This window comes from Lagenorhynchus albirostris, chromosome 16 (assembly GCF_949774975.1).
Source record: "Lagenorhynchus albirostris chromosome 16, mLagAlb1.1, whole genome shotgun sequence".
Lineage (NCBI taxonomy): Eukaryota > Metazoa > Chordata > Mammalia > Artiodactyla > Delphinidae > Lagenorhynchus > Lagenorhynchus albirostris.
The window spans coordinates 71391405-71410965 of NC_083110.1; positions in this window are offsets into that span (position 1 = coordinate 71391405).

The window sequence follows — 19561 nt, forward strand, 5'->3', positions numbered from 1 at the left end:
AAACTCCAAACAGCATATGGATGGTCAGGAAGACGGCAACATGCAGAACTGACCACGGTAACATCACTCAGTGTGGATTCTATGCTGTGAGCAGCTCACTCTCCTGGTGTGAAGGTCTAACCTCAACTTCAGCCTTTGCTCCAAATTTCTGCACATGAAATTTGAGAGCATGTGGAGACCAGTCCCCTCTTGTTCTTCTTCTCCTTCCCACGGCTACCTTCCTCATCACACACTAAACTGTCCTTGATCCTTGGTTCCTGTCCCATAACCTGTGTTCAATGGTCCATCAGGGTGAACCTGCTCCCACCCCATCTCCTTCTGCTTCCCACCCCAGACACTATCCTTTCACCTCTGCATGACTGCATACTCCATCGTCTGCAGGGGCAGACTGTTCCAGAGGTCTGCCAGCCTCTGCCTTGTGGATCTCAAGGTAAATTTCCTTAGAGAAGGAAGGAGCAAGAAGGAATGGGAAAAACCAGACCATGACCAACAGAAATTCTACTAAGAGCCCTGCCCTAGGCTTCTTGGGGACAACAGCCCATCCTTACCTTTTACTCTGACTCGGCCTCCATTCCTCCTGACTCCCATCAGCAGGGTCCCTTCCATACCAGCAGCTGACGTTTACCAAGACTACATCTCATGCCCTTTTCTAAGTGTATCACGTATATTTCATTCTCACAACGACCAATTGCTCCACTTTAAAGATGAGGAAACTGAAGCTCTGAGAACCTCAGTGACTGCTCAAGGCCACACAGCTAGGAAGCATCAGAGTCAGGATTCAAATCCAGGCCGTCCAGCTCCAGAGCACACGCTCTTAACCACTATGCTGGCTTCTCCATCATTCGGAGTTACCATGGCTCATCACTTTCACTCAAATTTTTGGGAGCTGGGCTTCCCTGGTGGCACAGTGGTTGAGAGTCCGCCTGCCGATGCAGGGGACACGGGTTCGTGCCCCAGTCCGGGAAGATCCCACATGCCGCGGAGCGGCTGGGCCCGTGAGCCATGGCTGCTGAGCCTGCGCGTCCGGAGCCTGTGCTCCGCAACGGGAGAGACGACAACAGTGAGAGGCCCGCGTACCGCAAAAAAAGAAAAAGAAAAAAATTTTTTGGGAGCTACCAACTCAATAACTTCCCTCAGTAATGCAATTAATGATGAAAGAAGATGACAAAAGCCAGCAGTCATGGAGCACATCCTCTGTGCTCTAAGCTCTACACTAAGCACGTTGACTATAGAGCTGCTCGTGTCACACAGAAATACTGTGGGGAAATGAGGCTTAGAGAATGTAAGTAACAAGGTCAAGGTCATTCAGCTCGTTAGTAGGGGAGCCTGGGCTTGAACCCAGGTCTTTTGATGATGCCAGACCCCATAACCTTGGCCACTGGCCTGTGGAGGGGCTGCACTTCGGTCCCTTGGTCAGGCTTAGGTCCAGGGGGATCACAGTTTCTCTCTCAGGAGGATTTTCATTACCCACAACCCCAGGAGTTCATGACACCAAAGCAGGGCCCTGGTTGCTCAACGCTTCCCCAAACAGACACACCAAGTGGCCGATTTATTTGCAGTCCAGTGTTTTAGATCGCACCACCAAACAGACTGGATTAGTTCTGAGCTCAGCTCCTTAAGAGCAGGGCCCATGTTTATTTCATTCATTAGTTTATGCTCAATTATTAGCACAGTGCCTAGCACATAATAGCAGCTCAATAAATACTCAACAGTATTATTTTAGCCAAAGGGTTAGCATCCTCTTTTTTTAAAAAAAAAAAAAAAAACTTCTTCCCAGGTTATGCGGCAGGTTTGCACCTTGCTGAAAATACATGTCACAGACCAAAGCAGGAGAGTATGGAATCATGATCCATTCAGCTCAGTGATTAGACCTTAATGTGACTAAATCCAGCTGATGGAGACTTGGTGTTTAGTAACGCTAACGCTACCTTGATGCTTTTCCAAATGATGAAACCACTGAGAAAAATAAAATAGGAGGAAAGCCAAGGAGAAAGAGATGCATACAGGAGAACCCATAAGAGCAGAAAATTCAGGTCAGAAGTTCAGGAGGAAAGAAAAGTAAAGACTAATACCAATAAAATAGAAAACAGAGTAATCCCAGGCAAGGGGGTATCCGGAAGGAGCTCATAATGCTGGGGCCAAAGCAAAGATTACAGAGAAACTTTGGAAAAGCAAAAGCTCAGAAGAAAAGCAAAAGTCAAATAAATAATGAAACCTGCATGAATGAAACCTGCACTGGGGCCCTGATAAATGTAACTTGTCACATACAAAGGCAAGGTTAGCAAAGGAGGGTGCTAAGGAGACAGCAGAGATAACCTGGGGGAGAGTTTTGCTTTTAGGATTGGATTTGCTTACTCATCTTTAAAAGGAAGGTGAGCGCAGATGTTCAATGACATGGATTTCCCAGGAGTGGCTGGCTCCTGTCTGCATACCCACAAATAAAAGTAAAGAAAACTCGCTACATTCCTGGCCTATTTTACTGTGGTTTTTAAGACAGAGCAAAAGATGGGCTCTCACTGAGTACTGATGGCTTAGGAGGTCCCATCAAACACTTTGATATTTGCCTTTGAAATATTCTTACCTGTTCTCTGATGGATGTGGGGCTGTCAGGGCTGTCTCTGTGGTCCAGAAATGGCTTCCGTGAAACCCATACAGGGGCCTGGCTAATGTGCATTGATAACAACTTATCTCTAAGAAGGGATTTGCCCAAGGTCACGTGGAGGGTTCACTGCAAGATATGGGCCATCTCGCCCCCCACCAAGCAGCCTGGCACAACCAAACCTCATGTCTTCACTGTCTTTGATGGGCCTTTGGAGTTACTTTGCTTCATTGATAAACAACCAACAACACTGTATTGTAGCGCCAGCTGAAAAAAAAGCGTCTGTCGTTTTAAGGGGTATTTTTCAAAGGAGGGTATTCCCTAGGAAGGTGTGGGGTTAAGTCAAACCCCACTGTCCACTCAAACCACACCTTTCCCCTCTTCCCACTGGGATTATTACCCTGATAAGATCCGGCCATAAGAAGACCAAGAATGACTTTGAGTGACAAATGCAGTTACCAAGGGCAACCTGAGGAGAAAGGTGTGGGTGTGAGCTCCTTCTCTGGCTGTCTTTATGAGTCTCCACCAATCGCCTTCACCCCAGCCAAAGCACTGAATGAAAAGATTCAAACTCTTTTTCTGCCCTGAGCCTTCACACGTGCTGTTCCGTCTGCCCTTCCCCCATCACTGGGCTTAGTCTTCCGTCTTAGGACCCACAAAGAGGTCACCGCCCCAGGGAAGCCCTTTCAGATTCCTGGTCTTTAAGTAGATTCCCTGACTTTACAGACTCACAGAGGTCCATTCTTTCCTTCCCAGACGTACTACTACTTGTAATCACGAGCTGGGTTATCTGACTGTGTGTTCAGTGCCAGCCCCGGCGTCCCCCGGACTGGAAGCCCCGTGAGAACAAGGACTTTGCGCTCATCTCTACCCCTGGAGGATCCTCAGGGTCCAGCAGCATGCCTGGAGCGTGTAGCGGGCCCTTCGCACATAGTGGGTCTCCAGACACTTGCTCCGCAAATGCTTGCACAGTCCTAGAAATGACACTACTCACAGATGTATCCGTGGCTCTGTGAAGCATTCACAGAGCAGACAAAGCAAAGCAGCTTTCAATTAAGAAAATTGTAAGGTTAAAATATAGAAAACTACACATTCACTCCAAAGAACAGATTCATCAGGGATCTATAACAACATCTCACGCAACCATTTTGTACTTGTTTATAAAGTACTTGTAATAATGCCCAGCTCACACAGCCACCGAGGGGCAGAACTGGTTTTGAACCCAGTAGCGCGGCTCCAAGACCCACTAATCTAAGATTCACAGAGTAATCCTAATTAAAACATTCCATCTGGATTTAACCTAGAATTGTGGTACACCTGTATTTTGAGGATGGGAGGGAGGGCGGGAGGAGAATGGAAGTAAGTATAAGATAAAATTGACCTCATCTTGCACAAGAGAAAAGTAATCGAAAATGCCTAGACATCATGATCTGATGGAGTGCACTATACATTTAATAGAGAGAAATGGAGTTACATGTCAGAAGAAAGAAATAGAAGGGCCTCTAGCTAAGGTAGGATTCGACAGTGGGCAAGGAGGGCATGGAACTATTATTTTTAATTTTTTCCCTTTTAGCAATTTTTGACATTTTAAAATTATTTGCATTTATTACTTTGACAAAAATGCATTTGAGGGAAGAAAAAAAAAAAAAAACTTGCACCAGCAATAAAAGACATGTTGAGTGACCTGGTTCTTAGTTTGCTGAGAATAAAACAAAGAAGAATTTTGTTATTATGTGCTGTGTTTGTTTGTTTACTTATTTGTTTGTTTATCTATTTATTTAAAGGAATTGGCTCAAGAGATTGTAGAGGCAGACAAGTCCTGCAGTCTGCTATTGGCAAGCTGGAGACCCAGGAGTGCTGGAGGTGTAGCCCAAGTCCAAGTCTGAAGGCCTGGGAACAAGGGGAGCTGATGGTGTAAATTCTAATCTGTAGGCAGGACCAACGTCCCGGCTCAGATAGTCAGGCAGGTGAAGTTCCCTCTTACTCAGCACTTTTGCTCTATTCAGGCCTTCAATGAAGTGGCTGATGTCCACCCACATTAGGGAAGGGGCAATCTGCTTTACTGAGTCTACCCCTTCAAATGTTCATCTCAGCCAGAAAAGCCCTCACCAACAGACCCAGAATAATGTTTGAACAAGTATCTGGGTCTCCCATGGCCCAGTGAAACTGTCACATAAAATTAACCATCACACATGCCATTAAGAGTTTACATCTACTTTACATCAACACAGATTGCTGTAGCTGAGCTACTATACAGATTTCCAATATTCCCAATTTCATCTGCACTTTCACTAAAACTGCTCAATATCATATTTATTTTTAAAAATCTTTTAAAAAATCATAAAAATAAAAGAACATTAGAGATTGTTACAGTTCCGTTGCTCCCCTCCCCTGCCCCACTCTCCTTGGTCCCTCTCAAAAGGCTGTGGCCTCATAGATTCATGAAAAAATACGTTGCATTGTTTTGCAGATTCTTTTCAATAATCATGAATATTCTTTTCAATCGTCCTAAACAGTACCATACTACACAGGCCAGTCTGCAGCATGCATTTTGCACTTAACGTGATTTTTTTTGAGCTCTATCCAATTGACTATTGCTCTAGGAAAAATATAAGAGTATGCTGCCAGGGAATTCTCCTAAATTTTCATATTTCATTCACATTCCCCCTCTCAACAGAGATTATTTCATACCTCCCTTTTTCTTTCTTTTTTTTCTTTTCTTAAATCTCCCTCCCCTTCTCTATTTCTGCACTTTCCTTGGGTCATCTCATCCAGTCCCAGAACTTTAAATACCACATTTCTGTTGCTGGTGTCCATTGGTTATCTTCCAACTTTGACCTCTCACCTCTCCCTAGAACTCCCCATTCACACAGCCACTGTTTATTTAACTGCGCCATCTGGATTTCCTAAGGGCATCTGAAACATCTCCTGATGAAAAGGGGGGGTACTCTTGAATGTCCCCTCAAGCCTGATCCTACCTGTGTCTCCTTCATTTCAGGGAAAGGCCCACACCCGCCCAACATGCTTTAACCAGTTTTAGGAGTTATCCCTGTTCCTCCCTTTCCTTCACTTGGTCTGGTTGAACCAAACCTCTGAGAGGATTTGGCAGGAAAAAGGACGTGGAAGGCAGCTGACATCTATGTCAGGCAGCACCGGCTCAAGGCCCAGGTAGGAAACAGAACGGGAGAAGCGTCTGGTTTAGCACATAATGCAAAGGTGATTGGGAGCTGACCCTCAACCTCTGTCAGGGGTGGGGTGGGGTGAGGGCTTCGATGGCCGGGAGACTACAAGCTTATTTTAGATGGTGCAGTTGCCGGGCACAGCTGGGGATTGAGACCGTCAGCCCAAGCTGGCTGGATCTTTTAAGAGTAGTTGAAAAGCTGGATTTTTAGTCTTAGTAACTAATTCAAACCATTTTTATGTATTGCATAGGCCCTGATTGGGCCCATACGTCACCACCGGGCAATCGTGTGTGTGTGTGTGTGTGTGTGTGTGTGTGTGTGTGTGTGTGTGTGTGTGAGAGAGAGAGAGAGAGAGAGAGAGAGAGAGTTGGCAGAGGGGCAGTACTTGAAATGCACAGGTGTGAGCCCATCATCCTCAGCTCACAGTACACCACTACACCATACGCTATTGTTCCATGCGTGACCCCCTTTTGCACATTTTTTAATTACACTGTTTATTTATTCTTTATTCCCTACTCCTACTGCCCATCCCTACCATATGGAATCACTCCAATTGACTCGAAACTTTTGTTTGTATGTGTTCTTGTAAAATGAATACTGTTTTGCATGTATTTTTAATTTACTTAAGTAGTGCTGTTATATAGATCTTACTCTGTTTCTTGATTTTGTCAGGACTATGTTTCCAAGTTGACCCATGTTGCATTGCAGATATCTATTCTGTTACTTCCAATTGCTGCATGGCATCTGTGGTATGCCTCTCCTCCTCTCCACCCCCCACCTCCCACCATGCCCATTCTTCCCAGCTGCTTCCAAGTCCCACTATGAGAAACAATGCTGCAATGGACGTCCTCGTACCAGTCCTGTAGAAACCTGTATGAGCATCTGCTTGGGACATACCTTGAAAGGCAGAATTGCTGAGTCATAAGGCACTCATGCTTACTGTGCACAGCACTGCCTTCTGTTCTCACAGGTGGGGTAGGAAGATGCAGAGATTCCTACATCCTCACCAACACTTGGCATCGTCCAACTTTCTTCTTCCCAGCCTAATGGAAAGTGATACTTCATTGCTCTGAGTCCAATGAGTACTTCCAGAATTAACACAATCATTTTTCTTGGGGACCTCAACAGACTTTAAAATCTCTTTGTGTTCATCCTCAGACCTGAAAGGTAGATCATTCTCCCCATTTGATAGTTGACTCACTACACACCACAAGGCAAAGCCAAAATCTTATTATACCTCTTAAATTGTGAATTCCACCTACTGGCAAGGTGGGATGGGTGAGAACTGCCTTTCTAGCCATTGTATTCCTCCATCTATTCAGCTCAGTATTCCAATCACTAGAATGTACTTTCTACTATGATGTTTTGTCAAATTCAAAGAAAAATGAGTTACATAAGTATTGAGTTGGCCAAAAAGTGCCTCCGGTTTTTAAGTAAAAATAAAAAGAGACATTTTTCATTTTCACCAAGAATTTTATTTAACAACGTATTCACACTTTTCGTTCCACTACCTTCTGCCATTTTCAGGCAACTTCATAATTCCATCTTCCCAAAACTTTTTATCTTTTTGAGCAAAGAACTGTTCCAGGTGCCTTTTACAGTCTTCCAGGGAATTGAATTTTTTTCCATTAAGAAAATCTTGTAAAGACCGAAATAAATGGAAATCCGAAGGTGCAATGTCTGGTGAATACGGCAGATGAATCAGAACTTCCCAGCCAAGCTGTAACAGTTTTTGCCTGGTCATCAAAGAAACATGCGATCTTGCGTTATCCTGATGGAAGATTATGTGTTTTCTGTTGACTAATTCTGGAGGCTTTTCGTTGCGTGCCACTTTCGGTCGGTCTCATTGGGAGCAGTACTTGTTGGAATTAATCGTTTGGTTTTCTGGAAGGAGCTTATAATCGATGACTCCCTTCCAATCCCACCATATACACAACATCACCTTCTTTGGATGAAGACTGGCCTTTGGTGTGGTTGGTGGTGGTTCATTTCGCTTGCCCCATGATCTCTTCCATTCCACATTATTGTACAGTATCCACTTTTCATTGCCTGTCACAATTTGTTTTAAAAACAGAATGTTTTCATTACGTTTCAGTAGAGAATCACACGCGGAAATATGGTCAAGAAGGTTTTTTTCAATTAACTTCTGTGGAACCCAAACACCAAAGCGATTCACATAACCAAGCTGGTGCAAATGATTTTCAGCAGTTGATCTGGATATTTTAAGTATGTTGGCTATCTCCCGTGTGGTATAACGTTGATTGTTCTCAATTATTGTTTCGATTTGATGGCTATCGACTTCAACTGCTCTACCCGACCGTGGAGCATTGTCCAGCGAGAAATCTCCAGCACGAAACTTCGCAAACCACTTTTGACACGTTTGATCAGTCACAGCACCTTCTCCATACACTGCACAAATCTTTTTTTGCGTTTCAGTTGCAAAACGCAGTTGCAACTTTTTCAGTTCCGTTTTTACCTTTCTGGAAATAATAAAGCATAATATGCCAAAAATGTTGATTTTTTTCTTCCATCTTCAATTTTAAAAAATGGCTACACAAAACTTCACCAATTTTGATGTCTTTTTTTAAATGCACGCTGATATGACAGCTGTCACATACAATCTAACAAAATTGTTTCGAATGAAGTTAAAGACAACTAAGTGCTACTAGAGCCATCTTATGGAAAAAACCCAACAAACCTTTTGGCCAACCCAATAGAAATCCAAAGCATAGTCTGTAAAGTGAACTTTTTCAAGTGACTAAAAAAGAAAGTCACAGTCCCAATTTGAGGTGAAATACACCCTGGACACAGAGAGGTTACTCTAATAAGAGCATATTATGATTATCTGGTCCAGAGTCTTTACTGATGTTGCCTTGTCATTACACAAGTTGTTTTTTTCCTTTTCAGTATGGCATAATATAATCCTCCAATACTTAGAACTTAAAAAATGTTTTCCCTAAAGCAGCAGGTGTGATTATCATGAATGATCAGTAAATTTGTCAGCATTAACACACCAAAGTAACTTGCATCAATCTACATGAGACTTGTCAGAAGGCTGGAAGGGCTTTGCTGACACACAGGCTGTCAGCTCTGGAGCAGGGCTGCTTGGGTGTGTGCTGTGTTTTGTTTTCCATTCTGCCATTGCAAGAATATTATGGGTAATTTAATATTTTCTAAAATATTGAAAATCCTTTTAATTGAATAAATTTACTGAAAAGCTTCATAGATTTAAATGGTCTTATGAGTCATTTACTAGGAAAGATTGATTTCTTTAAGAGGATCCAGCTGTAACTCGCCTGGAGCATTGTACAAATTCTTTAGGGGAACTGACGACTTTTTTCTTGTCAGTCTAGTTGAAAATGATGCTCAATAGTTCTATTTATCAGTGGGGAAGACTTGTTTAAACACATTCAGAATGCTGCTCCTGTTTTTACTGAATCTAATCCTTCTGTTTCCCTTATTAAGAACATTTAAATATAAACACAATCAAATTTGTTCTCTGTGAGCAGTTAAAACCCAAGTGTAATACAAAGAGGACCAAAATAGCTCTGCCGTAATTCACATTAGAAACGCAACGCCGTTTACTTATTTATAGGACACAGTGATAACACCCAAAGAGATTAAAAAACAAAAAAGAGTGAGGAAGAACCCCATCCACAATATACCTAATGAAATTGAATTTCATAATCCTAGACTGCAGATTTCTCAGGACAAAGACCAAGTGTTACCCTTCTTTATAGACAGTTCCTGGAAATGAACCTGGCTCCCCGTAGGTACCTATTGAAATTGCAGCGACCACAATAAATAACACCCCCTTCTTCCCTGCCTGAGATACACACAGGAGTCAGACAACTGGAGACAAAAAAATAAGCTTTATTCAAGATAAAGCGAAATTAGAGGGCATGGCGGCATTGTGAATACAGATTGGGCTTCTGAATCCTTCACCCTGAATTAGACGGAGTTGGCCCCCAGTCATAGGCAGCTCTGGCCAACTGGAAGTCCCCCTACAGATGTGAATCTGTGAGCTCACTGCGTGACCGAACACCCCAGAAGGCAGGCAGCCTGTGGCCAAGCTGCCTCGGAGCCAAGGACGCGCACCTCCCTTCCCAAACCTGTCACTCAGGTAAGCCACGCCCCCTCTTGGCGGGGGACGGGGTCGAGAGAAGCTGGAAGCTTCCAAAGGCTTTTTCCTTCTGGAAGCAGAGTGGGAACTGTTGCCTTTCTATAGAGACATACACCCGTGGAGGTGAATGCTTAGTAAAATAGAGGGAATGTGGTGTTAAAATGATACCGGCTTCACTAGGGCTAGAATTCTCAGCTCTATTCTTATTGTGGTAACCAGAATATGTGTTAGCAAATACCCCTCCAAATTTAAAATTCACCTCATTCTTTAGATCCATATTTTAAATCTGCCTTCTATTTAGATTAAATTATGTAATTGTCAAAGGAAATTACTTGGTCATACTTTTCTTTCTACCTTTTCATTTTACTTCTGCTCTGTTTCATGACTTAGTATACTCTTTCTGTAACCTGTTGCTGGGGAAACTCAGTAATTCTAAGCATAGGCAGCTATCTGAATCAGGACAGGGCTCCTTAATGACCTTAACAGACTAGAAAGAAAAATCCTTGTTATAGTGCTTTCTGTTTTGGGTTTTAGAATTTCCGGATGTGTGACAATTTTAAACAAACAATCACTCTGATTTGGGATTTCGGGCTCAGATCAAAGTCACCATCGTCAAACACTTAGGGAGAGGTGATGAAACCAGGCAGGGCTCTGGTGTAGAATGCAGACACGCAGGCATGGGCGTCCAAGGGTGTTTGCAGAGTCGCTCCCCTGAGCTTCCCATCAATAAGGAAGACACCTGGGTGTCGATGCTCTGCAGGTGTCTCCCACACACTGCGGTCTTTGATTTTCACAGGGCTCCTTTTGTATCGTCTTAGCCCTGGGTTCAGATCAGGGTTGACTGCTCAAAATTGAGCTTCTCAAATTACAAAAAACAGTAAGACCTCCTCTCGATGTTTAAAAGGCACTTTGTAAAAAATAGAGGGGAAGAATGTAAAACTCCAGACGTGGACTTTTTTTTTTTTTTTTTTTTTGCGGTACGCGGGCCTCTCACTGTTGTGGCCTCTCCCGCTGCGGAGTACAGGCTCCGGACGCGCAGGCTCAGCAGCCATGGCTCACGGGCCCAGCCGCTCCGCGGCATGTGGGATCTTCCCGGACCGGGGCACGGACCCGTGTCCCCTGCATCGGCAGGCGGACTCTCAACCACTGCGCCACCAGGGAAGCCCCAGACGTGGACTTTTAAGGCTGGGGGAGACTTTGGAGATCATCAAATCTACCAGCCCTCCAACCCACTTCCTCTTTTTATGAAATGGGGAAACAGAAGGTTAGGAACTTAGAGCTCATCAGTGGCCAGGTCAGGGCTAGAACTCAGTTCTTCGGATCCTCCATCCATCTTTATTCATCTCTGCTTCTCAACTGTTGGAAACTTTAAGGAAGAATATCCAAGAAGAAGGCAGTGTGACTGCTCCCCCCTTACCTGTAGCTGTGTTTACTGCTCATTTGCTGAAGTATTTCACCAAGGTCAGCAATAAGTTGTAGATTGCACGTTCTGGCCCAAAGCATGACTGTCTCTTGGTCCCCATAATTTTCCAGCCTTCATTTCTCTTCACAATACACTTTATACTATAGTAACCATACTAAGGGTCCAACCCCACCGGCCAGATCACAGCTCAAATCTGGGAAATCCAGGTAAGAACTGATCCATGAGTTGGCTTCCTCGCTTGAATGGACCCAGGACGTAAATCATTAAATTAGCCTTGACTGTTCAAGAGTTATTTGTTTTGGGTGTTGTTTTGGGGGTCCTGGGGATCCCAGTGGAATGACAGGAAAGCTTTTGGCATTAAATTTCAAAGTGTGAAAGTGAAAAGGTCAACACCAGGGTGAGAAGGGGCAGGAGGGGCCCCAGGGAGGAAGAGGCAAAGGCACCCCTTCCAGCCACATAGGCTGACACACACACACACACGCACACACAGACACACACACACACACACGCACACACACCACACACACCACACACACACAGCCCCCCCACACACACCACACAGCCACACACACAGACACGCGCGCGCGCACACACACACACACACGTGCCCCAGCTCGAGCAGTCAACCTAACGGGCACCCATGTTTGGAATCTGTGTCTGCAAAGGTGTGCAGGCTATCCCAATCGGGTCTTCCTGGTTTCTGAAAAGGCCATCAGCAATGTCCATCACAGCTAAGAACCGGGCACCTGGGGCAGCCACAGGGCCAGCCTGGGGAGAAAGGAGGGCAGGAAAGGCCAGAGATGCTGACAAGAAATTCATGACAGCCCCAGAGGGGGAAAAAGGGAAAACCCACCCAAAGAGGCCCAGGAAGGAAGAACTTGGCCAGGCAGCACCGCTTCAGTTTAATGAGACAAAGGCAGGAGGAGGGGGAGAGGCCTGAAAGACGAGACACCTGGGGAGCCAAGGGGGTCGGGGGCAAAGGTTGAGAAAAACAAGCCACCTGGGACCCTGATAGAAACACTCTCCACTGGGATGAGGTGTAAAGGAGGCAGGTCAAGGAGCCTGGCAGAAACCAGAGTGCAGAAATGGAGGCCGCAGAGAGGCGGGGGCTGCCCATTAGGCAGAACAGGCCAAAGGAATTAGGAGTGGCAGGGACATTACCAAGAGAATGTCCTCACCTGGTAATAATAAGGGATAAATGTCAAATCAGGAGGATGGCACAAAGAAGCCTAACCTAAAAAGTCATTTTTCTTCTTTTATTTTTTTTTTGCTATAACTGTTTACAAACAGTATGATTTTTTAAAAATTGAAGTATAGTTGACATACAGTGTTGTGTTAATTTCTACTGTACAGCAAAATGACTTAGTTTTATATATGTATATATATACACGTTCTTTTTTATACTTTTTTCCATTCTGGTTTATCACAGGGTATACTGACTACAGTTCCCTGTGCTCTACAGCAGGACTTGCTGTTTACCCATTCTCTCTCTATATATATATATACTAGTTTGCATCTGCCGACCCCAACCTCCCACTCCACCCCTCCCCTACCTGTCCTCCCCCCCGTGGCAACCACTGGTCTGTTCTCTGTGAGTCTGTTTCTCCAACAGTATGATTTTATGAGTCAAATTAGATCTTTTCTCTCCATTTTTTTCATTTAAAAATTTCAAACTTTCTTAGCAGAGTTGAAAGAAAAATACAGTTTACACCCATATATCCTTCATCTAGATTTACAAATTGTCAACATTTTGTTAACATTTGCTTTAGCTTTCTAGCTGTAACCTTTCCCGAGCCATTTGAAAATAAGTTGCAAACTCCAAAATGCTTCATTTCTAAATATTTTAACATGCATTTCCTAATAATAAGGCCATAACCATCACATACCTGGGAAAATTAATATTAATTTTATTTAATAATATATAGTTCATATTTAATTTTCTCAATTGTCCCCCAAATATCTTTTTTTGGCCTCTTGTTCCTAATCCAGAATCTAATATTCGGGCAATAATATTGTCCAATACATTCGGTTATATCTCAGGAGACTATTTTAATTTGTAGCAACCTTTCTTTTTTGTTGTCTATTGTTTTTCATGACATTGAGGTTTTATAAGATAACTGACTAGAATAAACTAGGTTCTGGATTTGTCTGATTTCTTTCTCATGATTAGATTCAAACTAATTTACCTTTGGCAAGAATACTATGCAGGAGATACTGTCTTTCCTAGAAGGAAAACATACCTTAAAGGTTTCATCTCACCTACAGGACAGAAGAGGTTCTAGTCAGAGTAGCATTAAACCTGTTCTTTTCTTTACAATTTACACTGATGTCATGGTTTCTCCAAAAAAAGATTTTCAATAAATACCTTGGTCATAAGCAGATCATTAACACAGTCATCAAAAAGCCAGTTATGAATTGAACACTGATTTTTTTTTTTTTTTTTTTTTTTTTTGTGGTACGCGGGCCTCACTGTTGTGGCCTCTCCCGTTGCGGAGCACAGGCTCCGGACGCGCAGGCTCAGCAGCCATGGCTCACGGGCCCAGCCGCTCCGCAGCATGTGGGATCTTCCCAGACCGGGGCACGAACCTGTGTCCCCCGCATCAGCAGGCGGACTCTCAACCACTGTGCCACCAGGGAAGCCCCCTGAACACTGATTTTGATGCTAAGATTCTAGGCAAAGAGAGCAATGTGGTAAAGAAAGTCAATTCTAGGACTTCACTGTCCAACTCCTATAGAAAATTAAAAATGAAATTCCTGGGCTGAATTCTACCAGAAATGTATCATAAGAAACATGATGGGCAGCACCTTCCACTGTGGTTCTCCAGCAGAAGCAGCATCAATCTTCATGGAGAGCCTGGGTCAGGGGGATTCTGTTCTCTAACGGGAAGGGCCCCACGTGTTCTGGATGCCAGATGTGCGAGTGGGAAAGCTGGCGGTTTTGCAAATGGAGGAGCCTGGCTCGTCTGCTTGACCAGATGGTGAACCACTCACCTCAGCAGGGCAGTGGTTTACTTGAGGCTCTGATACAGACCCCCAAATCATAGAAGGGTGGCTGAAGTCTAAAATCAGGCTAAAAGTCAAATATTCCTAAATTAATCAAAAGATGTATCTTATTTAATTCTGAAAATGGCACAAGAATATGATGAAAGATTAAAACAAACCAAAAGGGATTTATGAGAAACTAATTTGTCTCCTGTGCAAACCCAGTGTATTCTTCAGAAATAACCACCATCTCAATATTCTTCCAGCAATGTTCCTACAAATGCATACATACCCATACGTATTTTAAAATGCAAATTACTAGAGCACTCTATCTGTATTTTTCTGTTGCCTTTTTCTACCCCCTTAACAAAGTAATTGGGTATTTTGGCATACCAGCTTATGCATGGATCTTGTGATTTTTACTTGCTGCATACTATTCCATTAGACAACATAAAGGGTTTGATTAGCCACCAATTTCTAGTATTTTGTTACTAACAACAGTGTTGCAGTCAACATCCTGACAAATGCATGTTTGTATACATTTTCCAGAATATTTGTAAGATAGATTCCTGGAATAAAATTGCTGGATCAAAAGGGATGCACATTTAAGATATTCATAGAGATTATAAAATTGCCCTCCAAAGAGCTTGCTTCAAGTTACACCCCAAATGATCTAGTATCTGTGTCCCCTTTTCCTAGCAAGCCTGTGCTTTAACACAGCTGAGCAACCTGATACGTAAAACATGGCACCTTCTTCGTCTATTCTAATTTGCAGATGTTCACAAGGCTATTTGGATTTTTCTTCTGTCTGCCTTCTGAGTATTTTCCTAGTGGTCTTTTTCTTACGGGTATATGAGGGCTTTTTATATTATAGAGAAATCAGACTTTGTCTGTCATTTGTGCTGCTATCTATTCCCCTTTTTGCCATTTGCCTTTTGATTTTGTTTACTGGATTTTTTGGTGGTGTTCAAATGTTTTAAAAGTTGTCTGTGGTCAAATATATCTTTTCCTTTATAGCTTTAGGTTTTGTGACTTGAATAGAGAGGTCTTCTCTGCTGTAAACCAAACAAAACAGAACAAAACTCCCACCTTGTTTTGATACATCTCATATTTTACGTTTAAAATTTTAATCCATACAGAATTAATTTCGGTATAAAGAGGTGTGGATTTGAATTTGTATATTTTTCCAAATGTAATTCAGTTGCCTTAAGTCTATTTATTGACTGACCCACCTCTTTCCCATTGCTTTGATGTTTGTTTTTCGTCTTTTGAAGGTAATTACTCTCAATTAAAAAGCTAAATCAGACTCATTAGATCCTGGGTATGAAAATTTTTCAGTTAGTTTATTTGATTTAGAAGCTACTGGCAAAAAACATCCTTTTAAATACAATTCTAAATCCATTCAGCAGTTGGTACTTATTTTTCTCCAAACCAAAAACTCCCATGTCATAAATGCTGATGAAGGTTTCTTAAATACAATTTACTTTCATTCATCTTTCATTTCTCAATGATACGGCTGCAACCCAAGTGGTGAATGAAAATGAGTTCTCTGCAATTCAGAAAAGGATAACATAGACCATCTGCATCATTACCTTTAATTATCCAAGAAGTGTCCCTATACTGGAGATAATTCCATGGTTTTTTAATTTGTTCCAATCTTGCTTGGAACACCTCTCAGGTTTCAACTACATTTTAAAAAAATTAAACTCAGGGGTTAACAAAGAGAGTCATGGAAAAACTGCATATGAGCTCATCATTAGTTCTTCATACTACCAGATACATCTACCATTACCTCATTGTCTAGGATCAGTATTTGTCAGATGACATGAAGTTCTATCCTCACAAGAAAGTAACACTCAAGTGCAGTCAGTTGGTGCTGCTATGATTAACTTGAGAGTACTTAACTGGTTACTTCAACTTGAATAGGCCTTAAAAAATTCAAAAATGCTCCTTAAAAAATGGGGGCGGGGCATGGACGTCATGAGCCCTTGGTAGACATCACTGATGGATCTGGGCCCTATCTCCGTTTGTCCATCTTGCTCAACTCTATCATTAGCATTTAGAACAGTGCTTTGCACATAGCAGGTATTCAGTTTGTTGAGTTGAAGGATGGAATGAAGGATGGATCAGTGGGTGGCTGGGAGAGCCCAGATGAGGCTTCACCAACTTCCTTGACACAGCAGCTGTTGACTGAGCAATTAAACACTCAAGATGAAATCTATTTACCGCACTGCACCGAGGTTTTATTCTGGACTCATTTTCCCTAACTGTTCAACGAAAGACATGTATATTAAAGGAAGCACTTCAGTTAGAAAAGCCTATCTTGCCTGGTGTTCTTATTGAAATGATTTATTTATTTTTGTATCATGATATAATTAAGAAAACTGTTTTTATATCTAAAGTTTCCACAAGACTCCTAAACAAAAGTGGATCAACGTACTCCCTGTTTTCAATTAGGGACCACTCAAGGTTTCTTTCTCATTAATTACAAATATAAGCCAAATTAGAATGAGAACTCCTCCCTTCATCAAGGACAATGGAAAGTGTTTTTATAATAGCCATGGTTGCAATATTTTAAAGTACAGATAATTAAAATCTCAGCATGCTGCCAACCGAATCACATACAATGAAAAAGTACAAACTTCTTACACCATATTTCAAAGCACTAGCCACTGAAGTCCTCCTTCCCCTCCCTTCTCTAACAGGCACTTACTGAGGACCTGGAATGTGACACATGAACTCTAAATGGGAGGGCAGCAAAGGTGACCAGCTATCTGGTTCTGTTGGGCTTGCATACAAATGAGCAGGGCGTGTAGACAAGTGAACAAACATGAAGAGTTGCAGGTGACCAGCCCCCACTAAAGTAAAGGAAAGAGTGAAGTTGACTAAGCATGCCTCTTGAACTCTGGTAGACGGCCTATAATTTAAGACGAACATTTATTTCTGCCTGTTCCCAGTTCATACTGGCAAGGTTTTGGTAGCAATCATGTCTCCTCTAGATACAACTTCCACTGCCTGTTAGAAACCTTTATTTTTATTCATTTCAAAGGGGCTGGCTCCCTTAGAAGATAACATCACTGTTGGTAACAGATGTTCACAACAATAATATGGATTTTAATAAAAAATAATCTGATCACTCATTCAACAAATGTTATTGAGTACCAACTAAATACCAGGCACTGTGCTACGCATCAATGTTGGGGATACAAGGACCAGAGGCTCAAAGTCTTTGCCAGGAATTCTTTGTGTATAGTTTTTAAATAACTAGTAGACTCAAAAACGAGGACAAATAAATGTACAAGACGGTGGTTTGCTGGAGGTCAGCAAAGATCAGATGGGGCGCTTTGCATGCACTGGAATGAGCAGGATTGGAAGAAATGCCAAATAAAAAATTTATTCATATGATGCCCCATCCCACAGAAGAGCTGAGGTGATTTACAAACATACATACAATTCAAAACGATGAAATAAATGAGTCAGGACAAAGAGAAATATGGGTAAGTTTACCATGCATACTGAAATTCATTCAGCTACTAGAGAGTGCCGAATACTACTGATTGCCAAATGGAAGAGAAACTTAGATGAAGCTTGTTCAACTGGTTGATTCCCTCCACAAACAGGAAGAACTCAGCACAAAGACAACTGAAAGGCATTTGTAAAATGATTGGCCAGTCTGCGGAAATCAACAGAAGGAACAGTCCCAAATTAGTTTAGGTGGATAATAATAAGTACCTAGGGTGTCTGTGATAAAAAGAGTAAGGATCAGACAAAAGGTCGAAATAATATGCTAATATCCCCAAATAGTGAGTTCTATACAATAGTCAATCAGAAATTAAGATGTGGTACATAGCTGTGGTCTTAAGGCTTTTGACAGATGTGTCTTTGGGGTTTGAGGTCCACCCAATGAGTGAGGTTACTCCTGCTACTGTGAGATCCAAAGGTAACAATCACTAAACAAAGAGAAGGTTTGATTCTGAGGACATCTGGTTTAGGCATCAGAACACAAGAGTTGAAAGCAGTTACAGAAGGCACTACTAAAGGGTGAGTACCAGGCTTAAGACTGACCGTTGGCCAGACATTCCCGTGGCCTGGCAGGAACTAAATTTTGTCCCACATATATACCATTCCGGCCCATTCTTAGAGGCAGGCGGCATCATGACAGGTGTCTAGGCTACAAGCTCATCGGGTGGTGTGACCCTTAAGTGACAACAAGCCTCCTGGAGTGAGCGAGGCTCCTTGGAATCACTCCCAACTAGCAGAAGGGTGGACTAAGAATCCAGAAGTCTACCTGCAGCTGAGTGACTTAGGAAACCTTTCCATCTTTCACAAGGTCCCTTGCTCTGGGGAGACCCACCCAGGGCGCCAACCTGCTCCCATCCTCCACCAGTTCAAAGGAAAGAAAGAAATAGCTTCAACCTCCAACAGCATTAAAGTACCATCCAAGGCCTAGGATTTCGCTGCACCCAGCTCAGTGTTTCCAAGACTACCAAATTCAACCTGATGCTCCCCCCAAATCCGTCCTCCAGGGGTGACCCCAAGATGCCCAGGTTGTCCTAATCCCAGCCTCCCTCTTGGGCCCGCTTCACAAAACAGCCTGCTTATCCTGGTTCCCATGCAGCTGCCGCCATTACTCTGCAGTAACTTCTCACACTTAATGAGGGATGCTCAGAGGACAATTCTAAGTAGTACTGATGCCAATATTTTTATTTAAGATCTATTCACTTAAAGGCAAAGTGACATCTTAAGGCCACTCAGCAGAGCAATTTGCCCAGAATAAGAAAAGAGCTTCAGTTTTGGAAAGACTTCCTGCTAGATTTCAGACATTTTTTTTTTTTAGTTAAAATGCAAGGATTGTCTTCACAAACTCTTCCTATTATTATTTCATGTGTTTTCTGCTTTATTTGCTGTACATATCTTCACAGTGCATATTATTCAAGTATTCCTAACAGATGGTCTCAAGTGCTACATATCATATAGCATTAAGTGAATAGCTTGATAAAAAAATAAGTCAAGGATTAAAGTATTTTATAGCGTATAAATCAAGAAAGATGTTCAGTAACAGTATATTAATAAAATATCTTTAAATGTAAACATAAAAACACTAAATACTGCTATTGGATCAGTCAACTGTTTATGACAAATGACTTATTTCTTAAGTGCTTGTCCTATATGGTTTCAGATTATAACTTAAATTAATCTGAGGTTGGCAACTAGTTTTCCTGTGAGCCTGGCCCACTGCCGCCTTCCCTACC